Raw genomic sequence first — 17852 nt, 5'->3', positions numbered from 1 at the left:
ATTTTTTCAGATGGAATTTCCTGACATTTGTACAATGTTGAATAATATTGATGAAAAATCTTTTTAATTTTTACATTATCTGTCAACGTCTCATCTCCTTCTTGTATCTTTAAAATGATATTTTTTTGACGTTCTTTTCTTAATTTATATGCTAACCATTTCCCAGGTTTATTTACAAATTCAAAAGTCCTTTGTTTAGCAAAATTTAGTTTTCTTTCAATTTCTCTAACTGTCAGCATTGATACTTGTTTCTGTAACATTTTGATTTGATTTACAATAGAAACTTTAGTTGGATTCTTTTTCAATTCTTCCTCTTTTTGTTTTATTTCTTCCAAAATTAATTGCATTTTCTGTTGTTTCTTTTTTTTTAATTCAGAGTTACATTTAATAAGATATCCCCTCATAAATGCCTTACTTGTATCCCAAACGATATTTTCACTTGTTCCTTTATGTAAATTATGTTCAAAAATCTCTTTTAATTTCTTCTTACATTCTTGTACTACTTTGTCATTCTGTAATAAAGATTCATTTAGTCTCCATCTAAATCCAAGATTTTTCTTTTTTAAAGTTAATATCACAGGGTTATGATCCGAAAAAGTTTTTGGTAATATATCCATTTTAAAAGTGTCCTTCGCTAAAATTTTAGACATCCAGATCATATCAATCCTCGAGAATGTTTTGTGTCTTTCTGAAAAATAAGTAAATTCCTTTGCATTATCATTTATATATCTCCAGGTATCCACCAATTCTAAATGTTCCATCAGTTCAAAGCAAATCTTCGGTAATTTACCCTGTGTCTCTTTGATATTTTTTTCAGAAAGCCTATCAATTTTTGGTGAGATTACCCCATTCCAATCACCCATAACGCACCAATGGTCATATGAAAACTCTGACAATTTTTCCATAAGTCCTGTGTAAAACCTTGTTTTATCTTCATTGGGGGCATAGATACCCACTATCAAAATGTTTGTACCCTGTAGAGTAATTTCAACCCCCACAAATCTACCACTATCATCCAGTAATACCAATTTAGGAAGCAATTGTGGGTTAATGTAGAGAACAACTCCATTTTTTTTTTTTGGTCCAGCCGAAATAAATTCTTCACCCAAATTTTTACAAATCAAATATTTGGAATCTTTCTTCTTAATATGAGTTTCTTGTAAACAAATTATATCCAATTTTAATTTTTTCAAATAGTGAAACACTTTCTTTCTCTTCTGCGCCGTATTAGCTCCATTTATATTCCAAGTTAGATATTTGTAATCCATCTTTAAGCGTGTATTTTAAAATGTGCCTGATGCTCCTTTTAATCCATCATCTTCCTTTCCTTCCTCTGCATATCTTTGTTGACTTTGTTCCCCAGGAATTATATCCATATCTTTGAGTTTATCTTCATCCATATCTTTTGAAGCTTTTCTCAAGAAGTCCCTTGCTTTTTGAACAGTATTCAATCTATATTTCTGTTGTCTGAATGTAAAGATCACTCCTTCTGGAACATCCCATCTAAATTGAATTTTGCGTTGCTTAAGTTTCTCTGTAAGGAAAGCATATTCTTTTCTCTTACGTAAAAGTCTAATAGGAATTTCTTTCATCACCAGTATTTCCTTACCATCAATTTTAAAGGTATTTTTAAAGTGTTGCTGTAATACCATATCTCTGGTCGTCTTCTTTATAAAATGAACAAGCACATCTCTTGGAATTTTATTCATTGTTGCATATCTGGAATTAATTCTATACGCTTTATCTATTTCAAATTCCATCCGATCTTCATTCAAATCCAGAAATTTTACTAGAGCATTAACAATTTTATCTCTGATGTCTTCACCTGTTTCCTCAGGAATTGCACGGAATCTCAAACAATGTTCTTTATTTTTCATTTCAATCACAGCCATATAGTCCAAGTTTTTTTCTAATTCCAGATTTAATATATCTGTTCTATTCTCCAAGATTTGTACCTTTTCTTTAATGTTTTTTGCATCCTCCTTTATTTGCCCAATTGTCCCTTTAATCTCATCCACTTGTGTTTTAATATAGTCTTTTATATCTGTCAATTCAGTTTTCATTTCCTGTTTTATATCATTAATCCCTTCCATTATTTTTTGAAACATATCTGGGGGTATAACCCCTTCCTGTGGATCAGTAGAACTTCTTCTTCGCTCCTGGGTCTTAGTTGCTTTTTTAGTTGTCATTTTCAAGAAAAGCCTTTAATTTCTGATATTAATCACTGTTCCAAAACCTAAAGGCAGTCTATTTCTTTTTTTTTCCTCCACCAACAAAAAAGTTAATATTCCAGGCCTGTTATTGAAGTCCAGCCAGCACAGCACAGTTCTTATCTACATCCAAGAATGCAAAACAATTCTGGTTGCCAACACCAAACAATTAGTAACATATACGAGCAGCAGATTCGTCCAAAAAGAAATAGTCCAAAGAGAAAAATAGTCCAAAATATAATAATTACCTCTCATCCGTTTTTAAACTTTAAAACTCCAAATTCAGGCCAGCTTTTTGTCGTAAAAAAAGTATATAAGTTGTTTACATTTTCTTTCTTCCTTAATTATATTTAAAAGAGAAAAAGTATGACTCACCCAGGTTTCTCAGTTGCTGATTCGTAAACAAATCCCTTTTATTGTAGTAATTTAAGCCAAATGATAAGATTTAGACAGAAGTAGGCTCGCTGGTTAAGAACGTTTTTTTTAAGAAGAAGAAAAAAAACGCTTCGCTTTTTTCCAGTACAGCTTGCGTGGAAATCCTGACTCCGTCTTCAGCCGATCGGCATGCCTTCTTATCTCAGGGATTTCCTGATCAATTCCAGCCGCCGACAGCTCAACGAAGTCTTGTGGAAAATCTGATCAGTTCTCCTATACCTTGGAGAACATTTAAGCCAGTCCAAGATTTCTCTTGGCTGGCTTTTAACCTGAAAAAAGCTTCCTCTGAGGCAGAGCTCCCTCAGAGACAACCACCAGCCAGCACTCCTTCCGGGAAGTCTCGACATTCCACACACAATCTTGACAGAAAAAGGCTTTGATCCAATGGCATGGATACCACGACGATTGGAAGTTTTTTACCTGCTGCAGCCTTCATCCGCCTTCACAGCCATTGTAACATACACATTGTTATCCTCCACCTGTTCTGCCATTGAGGACTTTCTTGGATCGTTCTTTGTCTGGTTCCTCTCCCTTGACCTTACCGCCATGGGTGACCCTGCTGGGAGTACATGACTTCCGATGGCATCACTCACAGGGTTCATTGGAACACTGAAGCCCACTCACCACTGCAAGGTGATGATCCAGCGAGGGGATTGGAAGATTTAGGGGTTCATAACAAGGGTCTTTGGGAAACCTGGTCACAAAACCTCATGGGATCCTGTGCTCACCACAAGAACAGGAAACTAACACAATTGTCTGAAGTGTGTGTTAAACGGGTTCTTAAGATCAAGGAGAATGTGAGCTTTACTCCTATCTATTGGTGTCAATGGTGTACAATTTGAATAATAAAAGTTTCTAGGTTTTCATATATTACATTCAAGAGGGGTTTCCAGAAGGATGAAGAGCTTGGGATATATTAGAAGTTTAAGTGTGATCTAGAAAGTTAAGTGTGACCTGTTTCATTTAAATGGTAAAGGAGTTGGGGGATATAAGATTTTAGTTTAAGTATTTTAGAGGGGAGATCAGAGATAATGGGTGCTTGTAAATAAAGCGTAAGGAAGAGACCTCAGGTAATTAAAAGAGATTGTGGGGATCGTGGAACATCTAATAAAGACCAACAGAAGAGAAATATTAACTGTCTCTGTACCACTGGAAGATTGCAAAGAATGTCCTCTTGGTGTCCCTTGCAAGCTGAAATGAATGATAGGGGCTATAAAATGCCAAAACTACAGATAATCTAAGGTATAGTTTAGAGAAAATCATTGATATAAAGATTATAGGTAATCATAATAAGAAAATAGATATAGCATCAGGTAAGGCTTTAATAAAGGTCACCTTGGGGCAGCAATGATTGACAGTGTGGTCAGAAAAAGCCCCTTCTCCCCTGAAAAGGAGAAATGAGAGAAGGTAAAGACCACACAATTCATCACAAAAAGGGGAACATTGGTGCAGTTTGGGATAATCTACATAGACAGGGGCAGATTCTTCTCGGAAGAGGGACATGTTCTAAGGGAGTAAGACCCAATCCACATAGAAAGATTAGCATGAAATTAATAGTTAATTAGCAGGGCAGGGGTTTACTGGAAATGGGGGGGAGAGTATTTAAGTGGGAACCTGGGGGCAGCTCAGGTCCGTTAGCCTGCTCTGAAACCCAGAGACTTGTGTTGTCCGGTCAGGGAAGAAGAGGTGGCCCAAGGATCCTTGTCTTTTAGTGTTTGGAAGTATTGAGTTTACTTTGCTTGCTGAAGAGTATGGAGAGTATGTTTGGTTCTATTTCCTGTTATCAATAAAATTCTTCTTTCAAATTATCAGCCTTGCTTCAGATTCCTGTTTTTTCTGGGTTTTAAGGAGGGAGGATATTAATTGTTGTAAACCGCCCAGAGAGCTTCAGCTATGGGGCGGTATATAAATGCAATAAATAAATAAATAAATAAATAAATAAATAAATAAATAAATAAATAAATAAATAATAATAATAATAATAATAATAATAATAATAATAATTGCACATGGAGAGGATACAGGGGTGGTAGTAGGAGTGTAAGGGGACCCTTGGTATTACAATCCCTATAGTTACCACTATTGGAACCAAATCTGTAAGTACTGTAGGTATAAAAACCAACAGACTAGTTTCTATTGGTATCCTTGTGCTTGGAAGATCCTCCCCCCAGAACCTTGCAACAATAGGCCCCTGTGCATATGGCCTCTTGAACATGTGGGGGGTTGAGGGCAGAGCCAATGAGCATGATCCCAATTCTGCATCCTCCTGTTTTCATTTCTACATGACAATAAATGACTTCACAGGACTATAGTTTTGAGAAATTCATGCACATGACTTTAGAAAGCTCAGTCATGTGCAAGTCATCTTTTAGCTTTCACTGGAAAACTCTCCTTCCTAAATTGTCACACACATACACCAGGGACACAAACTGATCAGCCCTGTATATGAAAGTCAATGTTTGCCTAATAGAGCCTATAAAGTTTATTTACAGAAATTAACTCATGTGCAATGCTTTTGGAGTTAATTCTCTGCTTTATTTTATGTCCATTTGAGGAAATGTGAATTAGTTGTTCATCCACTACTTCTATACATCTCTACTCAGTTCTAACCTTTGCTCAGTTTTCTTTCCTTTAGTTAGCTTCCCTCCAGCCTGCATTGCTATCTGTACCAGGTAGTGATGCAGGTCTGCATACTCCTTCATATGTCAATTAACTTATCTGCATCTATTAATTCCAGAAGTAATGGCTGCCAGTGCCTACAGGGCCAGGAACGCTTCTAAATTTCAGCTCCCACTGTATATTTTCCTATGTGCATTCAAACATCACAATAAAGCAGGATTCCTGGCTTGTGAATGAGCAGCATGCTGGTGCACGTAGCACATTCACTCCTGCTTTGCTCCTCCCCCTGCATGAGTAGATGAAGCAAACCAGGAAGCGGCAATTAAGTTTGGCTTTCCATGACATGTAAACCCAGCATCTTGGTTTGTTCTTCCAAAACAAATCAGGATTGATATGCCAACTTCATACCCTACTTTATGATTATTGTTTGTTTGGGAGCAACAAACCAGGACACTAAACTTGGTTTCCTGATTTGTTTTACCCATTCATATGAAGGGAGGAGTGAATGAACTGTGTGCATCAGGATACTGCCTGTTCACAGTAATCCAATATATGCCAGGAATCCTGGTTTACCATAATGTGCAAATGCAGTGACTGACCTGCCATTCCAAATAATGCTGGGACCTTTGAAACAGTTATTTGTTTGCACAATAAATGTCTATTAAATTTGTTAAGACCCAGTGGAAAAGCAAACATCAGTGTTATATATTCTTATTATTGCATAAATATAATATTCAAGACTATGGAAAAGTAATAGAAGTCTGTCTACAAGGCAGTGATTATGCAAAATATGGGAGCAGATAAGGTAAAGATAAAGGTGTCCCCACACTTGTAGTGCGAGTCATTTCCGACTCTTAGGGTGACGTCTTGCAACGTTTACTAGGCAAACCATATATATGGGGTGGGATTGCCAGTTCCGTCCCCGGCCTTTCTTTACCCCCCAGCATGTGCCGGGTACTCATTTTACCAACCACGGATGGAAGGCTGAGTGGATCTCGACCCCTTTTACCAGAGATTCGACTTCCTCCTTCCATTGGAATCGAACTCCAGCCGTGAGCAGAGCCTCGGCTGCGTTACCACCGCTTACCACTCTGCGCCACGGAGGATCTATGGGAGCAGATAGAGATGACTAAATTTTGTTTCTTTAGAATTTTGTTTGTTTATTTATTTATATATATCCCACCCTTCCTCCCAGCAGAAACCCTATATACTGCTTAACCTTTTGGCAAAAAGTCCTAAGTGGTTTAGAAAAATTATACAATCAAAATATATTAAATAAATAAAATAATACAAATAAAACTCAAAATACCAAAAAATTCCTTCATGTAAAACAGCAAGTCAACAACTGAACAGAACAATCTCAAGCATCAAAATAGACCTGAGTGAACAACTACATTTTTAGGAGACATTTGAACAGGTGGAACCTTTCTGAATAGCACTTGGATTTTTTATGAAAAAAACCTTAATTAATTATATTAGACAAAAGTTTAAAGGCTCAAAAGTGGACTTCATGTTGTTATGAGAATTTCAAGAACTAAAGAATAAGAGGAAGGCCAATATGACAGATGGGATGGTAAAGGCCTAGATTAATGACTTTTTGTAAATAGGTATTATGTAGAGAGCTAGCGTGGCAAAATGGTTAGAATGTTAGACTAGGACCCGGGAGACCAAGATTCATATCCCAACTTAGCCATGAAGCTCACTGGGTGACCTTGGCGCAGTCACATTCTCTCAACCTAAGCTACCTCACAGGGTCATTGTGAAGATAAAATGGAGATGGAGGAGGACCATGTACGTCACCTTGAGCGTCTTGTAGAAAAGGTGGGATATAAATGTAATAAAATATAGGTGAAATATAATGGTAACTGTGCACAAGCAGAACAGACTTCCACTCATACAGTAGAATGTAACCTTTCACTTCTTCTGCTGAGTCTCCTCACATTATCCCAAAATCTGCTTTGTATTAAGAACCCTCCAGAGTAGATTTTGGGGAGGTGCAGAGGAGAGGAGAGGAGAGGAGAGGAGTGGAAGTGGAAGTGGAAGTGGAAGTGGAAGTGGAAGTTTTGTTGGGCAAGTGGAAGTTCGCTCTCACAACATTGGATCCAACCTAAGTATAATGTGAATATTAATAATATGGACTTATCCACATTGGAGCATTACTTCATACTAAAGACACTGTTTTCATCTCCATTTTCTATTTGCACCGTCCACATTAAGGACTCAATGCCAGCTGCAAACTGTTGGAATATGTGGTTCAACTCCAACTTGTGGGTTGAGGCTGCATGGGGTTAAAAGGGTAGCTAGAGAGGAGACCTCCTGATTGCTAGGCTAATACCTATCCTTTGATCTCTTGCTGTCTCTCCCTTCCTGCTAGACTGATATGCTTAAAAAGTTGACCACATCTCCTTCTCTCCTTCCTTCTTCTTCTTTCTCTTGACAGGGAGAGCAGACATCTTCTCTTTGTCTCTCACTCTCCTCCAAGCATGAGGGCAAACACCAAGCTTAGTGTTTGCATCTCCAACTTAGCTAGTTAGCTAGATGTAGAACTCTTTCCTATCAAGTATGTACTTCCAGAATAAAGTAGTTATTTCTTATTTTAAAGCTTAAAGTCTCTGTCTGACTAATTTGCAGGGAAGGTGTAATCTTTAGCAAAGATTCAAGCACACATAAAGGCTCATTCAGTCTCTCCATTCCCAATTTCACCACTCTGCTACACAAACATAGTGTTCTCTATTCACACTGGGGGCAAGGATCAACCACGCAGTTTCCTAATGACCACACCCTCTAATTTAACATTTCCACTCCCTCTGGTTGCTTGGCAACCAAGCATGCTGCAGTGGGTTCCATTAAAAAAAACTCAGAAGTGCAAATATCTGCGTTTTCCCTGGTAAGATACAGAAGAAATACAAATCTTTGAGCAGTGTTATGCTTTTGCACACAAGTTAGGGGATAACAGAAAAAAAGGCACTGTTTCCAGCAACATAAAAATGCTAGCAGAACAGGGGAGAGCAGCCAGTGGTTGGACTTCAGCCCTCAGGAAACAAAATGAACGAAGGGAGAAGGGTGTGGGCATAGAGAGGGAAATGACTGACACACCCACCTAAAAGCATCAGAGCACAGCGTCTGCAAGCACTAGAGATACAGAGTGAAGACATGTTTTCCTTCCCTTTTCGTATTATCAGAGGATTGGGTTAGTACAGATGTAAATTTTTAGGACCCACTCTATTTTCTATGATGTTGTTTAAGTTGGTTGGTTTTAACTGTTTCAATTATGTGTTTTAAAATTGTTGTAACCTGCCCTGGACCTTTAGGTGAAGGGCGGGTAATAAATTCTAATAATAATAATAATAGTCATATCTATCGATTCCAATAGGTCTACTTTATTAACTTTGGATACAACCCAGATTTTTGAATAACTTCACACTCAACCCCCATATTTCTGAGAGTTTCCTCTTTTGAAGTCAAATGTGACTCTCTTGGATTTCCTTGGCCATTGTGCACTTATATATACATTGAATTTGATAATATTGTGGTCATTGTTTCCAACTGGTTCAACAATACTTAAACTGAACCAATGTCCGTCCCCTCCATAAGAAGACCTCCTTTATATATATATAAACAGAGTCTACTCTGAAGTAAGTCCCAAGGATTTCAATGGAACATACTTCCAAGTGAGATTGTATAGAATGCATTTTATAGGTGTGGAAAGAAGCAGTATGGGGACTAATCCAAATTAAGGGGGTCTAACACAGAAATCACATAGAAATTTGTAGTGTCCTTAAAACTTGAAATATCAACAAAGCCACTCTTTTTGAGGCTGGTGTGCCAAGTCTCAACCTACTTCCTAACACTAGCGTAGTTTCTTTCCTGCTTATGCATGCTAAGGACAGAAAAGTGTCAGAAATTAAAAACAAATCCCTTTGGTTTAGGTGATTCTCCCATTAAAACCTATTAACTAATCCAAATACTTGTCCACCATTTCAAGGGGAGGTCGTTAAAACAGCAAAATCCCTTATTTACATTGATGCTGATAGCATACTGCTCTGCTTCTGATGACAGCCCTCAGTGCCAGGTTTGTTCAAGCTGATGTTTCCTTTTGGATGACCTGTTTCAGAAGATGTCCAATGCGTAAATGTGTAATGCCAAAGGATGAAGATGCCAGAGTCTGAAAATTAAAAACACATAAGCATACACACTTCCACAGACTGTGATCAAAAATGGAGGTTTCCATCCACCTCTTGATTACATGTCACTCAGCTGTTGGGAAGCTTCTCTGTAATAGCCAAGAAAGTGGTATAACACTTTGCTTGCCCATGCTGTTTCTTCATTCCCCAGCACAAGCCTTTTCCCATGTAATAGCTGAAGGTTGTCTTCCTATGATATTGATGTGATAAAACGTGGAATTTCCTATACATCTGATGTGTTGCCATTAGCTTCTGATCAGCTACCAAGCCATGTTCATGGTCTTGTTACTAACATACAATGGGACCAGGTTACCCAGAAGACCCCCTGCCATTGTATGGACCTGTAACATCTAGGGTTGCCAGGTCAGAAGCATCCCAAAACCTGAGATTTTAGGGGCGGGCCCAAGTGATGTCACAGGGTGGGCCCGAGTGATGTCACGGGGTGGGCCTGAGTGATGTCATTAAGCATGATACATTAAGCATCAATCACAGTTGCTTGGAGCATACAATTAAAAAAAATATCTGACTGGAAATTAAGCTAGACATCTTAGCTAAAAGATGGAGCCTGGGTAGGGAACATTTAATCTAGCCTACCTGCTTTCGGCAAGAAGAGTTTAAGGGCCTTCAGGCCAGGCCAGTCACCAGAAGGCCACTGTAGGAAGAAAGGAGCCTAGTGTTGTGGAGATGTTAGATGGGAGCATTCGGGAGTAAAGATGGATGCCCCTGAAGGCTGCAATTCTAAACACACGTACTAAGGGACTAAGCCCCCATAGAACTCAACGGGACTTACTTCTGAGCAGATATAGTTTGGATTGTGCTGTTGGTAAAGCTTGACTAGGGATCCTCTGCAAAGACATCCATATCCAAGCAGGGTTGGCAACCCCCTGCCTGGAATGCCCTGCCCTTACCTTTTAATGTGGCTGCTCCAAATTTCTTTACAGATTTGATCCTTCACTTCAGAAAGAGGTCTGAGAAATGAGTAAGAGTAAGAAGATTCTCTACCCTTTCTGTCTGCATAGATGCCCTCATTCTTCCCCTGCGCCCAGCAGAAGCTCTGGGCCAGGCGGGACACAGTGGCATCTCATAGAGGACACCCTCCCATTTCATGGGGTGTATGATTTGTCCTGTCCCAGAGCAGATTTGGGGGTGGGCACCCCCAATTACTTATTTTTCCTGTATGTCTTTTTCTGCTTTGATTTTGTATAGATGCCCTCTTCTGTGCCCTGCGCCCAGCAGAAGCTCTGGGCCAGGCGGGACGCAGTGGCATCTCGTAGAGGACACCCTCCCCTTTCTTGTGGTATATGATTTGCCCTGTCCCAGAGCAGAGTTTGGGGTGGGCACCCCCAGTTACTTTTTTATTATTTTATGACATCATTATGTATTTATGATAATATCAGAAGCCTGATTATTTTGATTGCATAAATGTATTGTTATTCTTGACGGGGAGAGTCCCCTGATCACAGTGATATATCATACAGGGTACCCCAACATATATTTTGGGGTTCAGAGACATGTTAAGTTTGGTTTGAAGTTGCTGTAGTTGTCAACTCTTCTTTTTTTAGTGTTTTGAACTTTCAAGCAAATGAACCGGGAACTAGGAACCAACTTCAGCGTCATATCAGTTAAATAGATTAAACAGTTGCGGGGGGGGCTGACATTTTGTTGTATATCTCGGGAACCAGACCACCTAGAAACTTTTTTTTTTAATTGAAGCTGAGAGTCCGGAGATTAAGGGGTGCTAGCTGGAGAGCCGGAGGGGGCCCACAAAAACCAGAGACTCCAGCCGAAAACCGGATACCTGGTAACTCTAAACATCACATATATGCCTTTTAAGTTGAGACCTGTCCCAGTCTGCATCTGCGTCAGAATTGTTTAATATGTTTTTAATAATGTTTTTAACCCTTTTTTATGGTTGTTGTTTTTTTAAATGTTTTTAATACTGTTTTGTTTTAATGTATTTTAAGATCTGTTTTTATGATGTTTTAAAGTGTTTTAGTGCTTTGTTTGCCACCCTGGGCTCCTGCTGGGAGGAAGGGCGGGATATAAATTAAATAAATAAATATATCATCTGGAGAAATTCTACTCATGGCACCGCACCCTACAAAATATCACAAAGTAGTGACCCAAAAAAGGGCATTTTCCACCATTGCCCCTGCACTGTGGAATGTCCTTCTCTCTGCCATGTATTAAGCATCATCTATTAGTTGCTTCAGACATCTTGTGAAGACATATCTCTTTGCCCAGGCTTTCCATGGCTCATAAGATTAGACTGTTATTTCTGAATTTTATTAACCTATTCCTGTCTTTACTTGTTTTTATAAGGCTGTTTTGCTATTTTATAATAAAGTTTTATTTTGTGTTATTTTTTGTATATTGCCTAGAGATTTTTAAATTGATAATGGCAGAAAGGATTATGACTTGGAAGCTGCAATGCGTGGCATGAAAGGCCACTTTACTTTGTGTAAGTGTGGGGAACCTTTGGCCCTCCAGGTGCTGCTGAACTTCAACTCCCATCCCCTGGTCATTGGCCATTCTTGCTAGGACTGATGTGAGTTGTAGTTCAGCAACCTCTGGAAGGCCAAAAGTTCCCCACTCCTGATTTAGGAACACTAGTCTGTTGAAAATAAACCTCCAAATCAGCCTGCTGGTCCACCTTCATTTTTCTCTTCTCACTTCACAGGGAACAATAATGCTTTTTGTTCATAGTAGTCCCTCCAATTCACTCAGTTCTCTAACAGGTACAAGTAGAGAAGGCATTTTTATTGCACCCAGACTACTTCTTGCTCCTGCTTGAAGCCAAAATGAGTAATCTTACCCATGAAATACAAATTTGTACACAATTCTGGCTGTTAATTACATTCCCTGTCTCTATTAAAGACAGAAATGACAATTTCAACCTGTCCCTGGGTGGCCATTGTGTACGCTTGCTCACTTTCTCTCTCCTGCCACAAAAGCTGCTGTTGTAATTCAAGTGTCACTCAGAATAATCAAACTAGAATTTCAGTAGGAGTATCACAGCCAATAAGCTGACAATGTGAAGGCACTGTTGGGCAAACACAAACCATTTCTTCTTCCAGCATAAAACAAATGTTGAGCATTCTTGATGTCTCCTCCTGCCCCCTTGTTTTCCCCTAGGAGGTAATAACTTTGCCTGGTCTATATGGAGTTCCTCAGCAATGTAGCACAGCATTTGAGGAGAGAGTCACTGCTGTGATAACTTGAAAAAGGAGAGACCATCACCATCAACCTCTTGAAGAGACCCAAATGAGCTAGGTGGGGCAATCCTTCCTGCACATGCCCAGAAGCTACATGGAAACCTGTATGCCTTGATGAGGGAGGAAGTGTTATGGTTGTTTAGGGATTGTATGGAGGCTCTAATCTTGGGGAGGGGGTTAGCTGTTGCTCTCTGTTTGCTGTGGTGGCATTGGGAAGGAAATGTTTTAAGAGCAGAAGTGGGAGAAAGAGTGCTTCCACTGGGACCCTTCCCATGCTAAAGTTCTTTTGCAGAGCAAATGCACTGCTCTTCCACCATCAAACTGGACACAGGTCAATAACCGTGGTTCCATATGGCACTTAATACAGCACTATATCCCTGATTACAAAGCCACAATGCCCAGACTTACGGTAAAAGCAAGAGTGGGGGAAGCATTATTGCACTTGTCACAGCAATGCCAAGCAGATTTCTTCCTTATTATTTAAATATTAAATGCTTTATTCACAAACTTGAATTTTAATGTGAGAAGGAAATGAACATTTTAAAAATGAAGGAAAAGGCATATGCCAGTTCTTGAGAGATAAGTATGTAAGCAATTTACACCCCATTGTCCTGCCTACTGGGTATGTTATTCAGAGTGGCTTCATAGCATAAGATATTCAAAACAGAAAAAGCAAAATACATATTAAAAACACTACCATGAATAAACAAAAAAGGCAATAATCTAAAATATAGCACAATGGTCAGCAGCAGTGAAAAAACTTTAAAAGCCTGTCAAAAAAGGAGCATTTTTCACCTTAGAGCAGAGACAATAAGGGTGGAAAAAGCCAGAGAGGAATCCTGGTGGATCCTGGCAAGAAAGATATTCTGGATAGGGTAGGGATAGGCCTCCCAGATATTGCTGGACTCCAACTCCCATCAGCTCCAGCCAAGACTGCTAATGATCAGGGATGATGGAAGTTGTAGTCCAATAATATCTAGAGGACCACAGGTTATTTATTTTTTTATTTTATTTATTAAATTTCTATACCGCCCCATAGCCGAAGCTCTCTGGGCGGTTATTATGTCAATTGTTTTGCTTGAGGGAAGGGGGACTCTTCACATGGAACTAGGGATGTGCTTGAATTTCGCAAAATTCAAAGTTGACACCAGATTTCCTATTTATTCCCTTTTTGTGTGTGTATCAGGCTTTTTTCTATCACTTCAAAAATATTGATATTGATACTTCCCTCAAAATATCATTATTAAGATTGATATTTTGAGGTAAATGATTTTTTAAAAAATCTATGAAAAGAAAAAAAAAATTAAAATATCAATATTAATATCAATATTTTTGTGGGGAAATAACCAAGTCTGTATTTATTACAAATAGAGAACACTGGTCCCTTACGAAGCGGTACCAGAAGGAAGTTTGATGGAGCAAAAATTGAATTGGCACCGAAATGCGGATCCTATCCCTGTATAGGAAGCTGCCTTATACTGACTTGGTCCATTGGTCTATGTAGGCCAATATTGTCTGCACTGACTGCTAGCGGCTTTCCAGAGTTTCAGGCAAGGGTCTCTCCCAGCCTGACCTGAAGATGCAAGGGATTTAACCTTCTACACATAAAGCAGATGCTGTACCACTGAGCTACAGCCCTTGCCCATGCTTGCAGAAAAAAGTAAGAGTACTCCCTCCCCAATGAACAGCGAAATAATTGGCCAATAAAATCAAATGCAGAAAATAATTTTTATCATCATCTAGATGAACATAGGAAGATAGGAAGCAGCATTATATTGAGTCAGTCCATTGGTTCATCTTGCTCAGTTTTGTCTATACTGACTGATGGCAGCTCTCCAGGGTTTCAGACAAGGAATCTTTCCCAGCCCTGCTTGGATATGCTGGGGGTTAAACCTGGGACCTTCTGCATGCAAAACAGATGCTCTACCACCAAAGGGGTAAGATCCCATAAACATTATAGAAGTACACATACACATCAGCTGTGGTAACAATGGTTTGATCTGCAGCTGTTTTGACATTTCCTACCAGGTTGTTGGCATTCGGAGAAGTCATGTTAGGGAAAAAGAAAGCAAATGGGTAATTCTCACTGTGCCCCCCTCCAGTGAGGGGAAAAGTGGAAGCTGGAGGGGTTTGGTAATATTTTGGTGTTAAGATTTTGGAATGTTATGGGTGATGGAAGGGATTGATTGCAGGACTGTTATACCTCTCCCCTCCCCTGACTCCATATGAGAGGGAGGAGGTCTGAGACTGAGAAAAAAATTCTGTTGAGGCCAGAAGGAAGGCTAAAAGAAGATGTGTGTACAAGTTATAGTTGCATGCTACCATGTGGCCAACGTGTCTCACAACATCTAAAACCACACCTAAAACATTGTAATGGGAGTTGCAAGGTTTGAATTCCCATCTTCCACAAGACAACAGAGCTGGAACCAGCTTTAGGGCAAAGCTGCAGGAATTGTCCAGCAAAGTAAAGGAGCTGTCCAGCAAAGTAATTTGGAGCTGGAGTCTCACAACAAGGAGCTGGTCAGAAAAGATGCAGTTCCCTTTTCAGCACTAACATCTGTGCCAGGGAGAATGCTAACCAGGGTTAGCTTTAAAGCACTATTTGTAAGCCGTTTGGAACTGTGATTTAAAACTAACTGTCAGTGTGGATGTTATGCTAAGCAATAGGGCACACATCGCATGAAATTGGAAGGTTTTGTGCCTGCTCCTGCTCACTGGGCTCTCTCTCTCTCACTCACTCACTCACTCACTCACACACACACACACACAATGCATACTCAAAGTATACTCATGTATAGTATCTATGCATCAGTACATAGATTCTGTACATAAATGTACACTGAAGAATATGAACAGATGTTGGGAACCAGCAGGGTCAGAGACAAACGGTATGGTTCAAATAAGCTTCTGATCGGGTTCTGGAGCAGGCAGACAAAGATCCAAAGCGCTAATGGAGGATGATGTGGTCTAAGAAGGATTGGGAATCTATGTTTCAGGGCAGGCAAGACAAGTTATGGCATGGCAAATCTGTTAAGCACATTATTTCAGTGACACATTTCTCAGACTGAGGGACCAAGACAGGTGCAATAGTTATAAAGGGCAAGGTGTTTATTGTGTCCTCAGGTCACCTGGTCTGGTTGGGCTGACAAATCCATAGTATTGTCTCTGGCCATTGGGGTACTGAAGTCAGGTTAGAAGCCCCCTCTTTTTAGAGCTACTCAGGTGGTGCAAGGTGTAAAGCACCTAGAGTCCTCCATTTGAGGCCCCTTGTGTCTTTCAATAGGCTAATTCACAGGTCATGCTGAATGTGCACATGGGAGGGAACTAGTAGGCACCTTGCTGTACTCCCCACTCCCTATATGTGTTCAACATCATCTGTGAAGAGGCCTAAGGTTAGTGCTGAAAAGAGAAGAGAAAGGAAATTCAAGACAGAGAGGAAAGGAGAAGCATGCAAGTTTGATGGGGGGAAGAGGAACAGATGGGGCATATGTACTGTGTCAGTAGAGATAAATTCAGACAATGTTATTTATCCATGACAAAGAAAAGACTGATATGTCCTAATGACTGTGCATTCAATGTAAAAGGAACAGTTTTCTTTGGTGTACCAAATGATTTCAAACGTGGTCCAAGTGACATGCTCCAAATTCACAACCCTCCATTTTATAAGTTGGCTGAGTTGAGCCTTCCAACGTCTCTAAAATAGTATCAATAATACATCAGGACTGTTGGCTGATGAGCTCACAAGCCAAGGCTTCCAAATCAAACAGATGCTTTGTCCTAAGCTGCATTAGGAATTGCTTAATCACCAAGTACAATAACTCTGCCATATGCTTAGAGCAAAGCAAAAGTCAAAGCGGTGGAAGTGTTAGGGCCAGTGTCAAGATATTAAGAAAATGGGAGTTTTTTTTAAAAAAAACTCTACTGTGAGCAAAGTGAGGAATTGACTCTAAACAGGTTGGATGATAGCTGCTTCAGGTGCTGTATACTGTAGCTCTGTTGGAATGATTACTTTGAAGGTTCCTATTCGACCTTAGATTGCTTGCACAGCAAAAGAAGCTGCAGAAGTTAAACAAGTGATTAGTGCATTTTCTTCCTACACTTCCCTGTGAAAGATAAACCTTCTACTCACAAGGCAAGTCATACAGTTTTTCCGTGTGGCCTAAGGAAGTTAAGATATCTTGATTTCCCACCAGGATTCAGTCAGAAATAAGTACAGCAATTCTTTGTTCACTGCCAATGCACAGTAGAATTATTAGGTCCAGAACATCTAAGAGTTAGCTTGGGGCTCTACCTGATTTAAGAAGTTAAGACAGTTCCCTGCATTGTAAAAGAAGAAAAGAAGGAAATGAAGAAAAGAAGGAAGGAATGGAAAGCAAGGAGGGATTTTGTTCCAGAAAAGTTGAACGGAGGAAAAAAAACGATTCTAAAGAAGAGGCAAGGTAGAGGTCTGGTGAAAGGGATTTCTAATGGCAGTGAGTAGCTAGAGGAAAAGGACAGATGGTGGGAATAATACTGGATTTCACAAGGAAATTGGTATCAATGCACTGAAAGGTACATGAGAGGGCTTAAAGAGAAAGAAAAAAAGAAGCAGAGTGAATAAAGACACTTATGCGTAAGAAAGAGAAACTTGAACAAAATGTAAGACAAAAGAGGAAGTCGGGAGAAAACAGAAAAGAGAAATACTACATTCAGTGTGACAGGTGGTGAAAATTAAGCAGACTTAAGAACAGAAGAAAGTGGGGAAAAGAGGCCAAAGAGCTGGCTGTCACAATAGTCAATATGATGCACAATGACAGTTTTGGTGATAAAAGAAAAGATAAAGGAATGAAATTCTAGGAATACTGAGAAGTATTGGGATATAGGGAGAGACTGGATGTTAATGGGAAAATATGACAAATATAAATAAAGAGGAGAATATACTTACCAAGTGTGAGGAGAAAAGAGATAGAGGTAGGAAAAAGAAAGGTGAAATTACAAAAAAAAAATAGATTTTACAATTGGCAAAACTGCAAACAGCGCTGAAGGGACTAAACAATTGCTTTGCAACATAGCAAGCTTGAATAACCATTGATTCAAACAACCCATGCCACCATGAGCAGTAGAAAAAAGAGAGCATTCTTTGAATCAGTGATGAATGGGGATTGAAAAGGCTTTCCCATCATGCCAGGTCCAGCAGGAGAATTAGAGGA

The sequence above is a fragment of the Rhineura floridana genome, chromosome 3, assembly GCF_030035675.1.
Source record: "Rhineura floridana isolate rRhiFlo1 chromosome 3, rRhiFlo1.hap2, whole genome shotgun sequence".
NCBI lineage: Eukaryota > Metazoa > Chordata > Lepidosauria > Squamata > Rhineuridae > Rhineura > Rhineura floridana.
Note: the sequence above shows the minus strand (reverse complement) of the source record.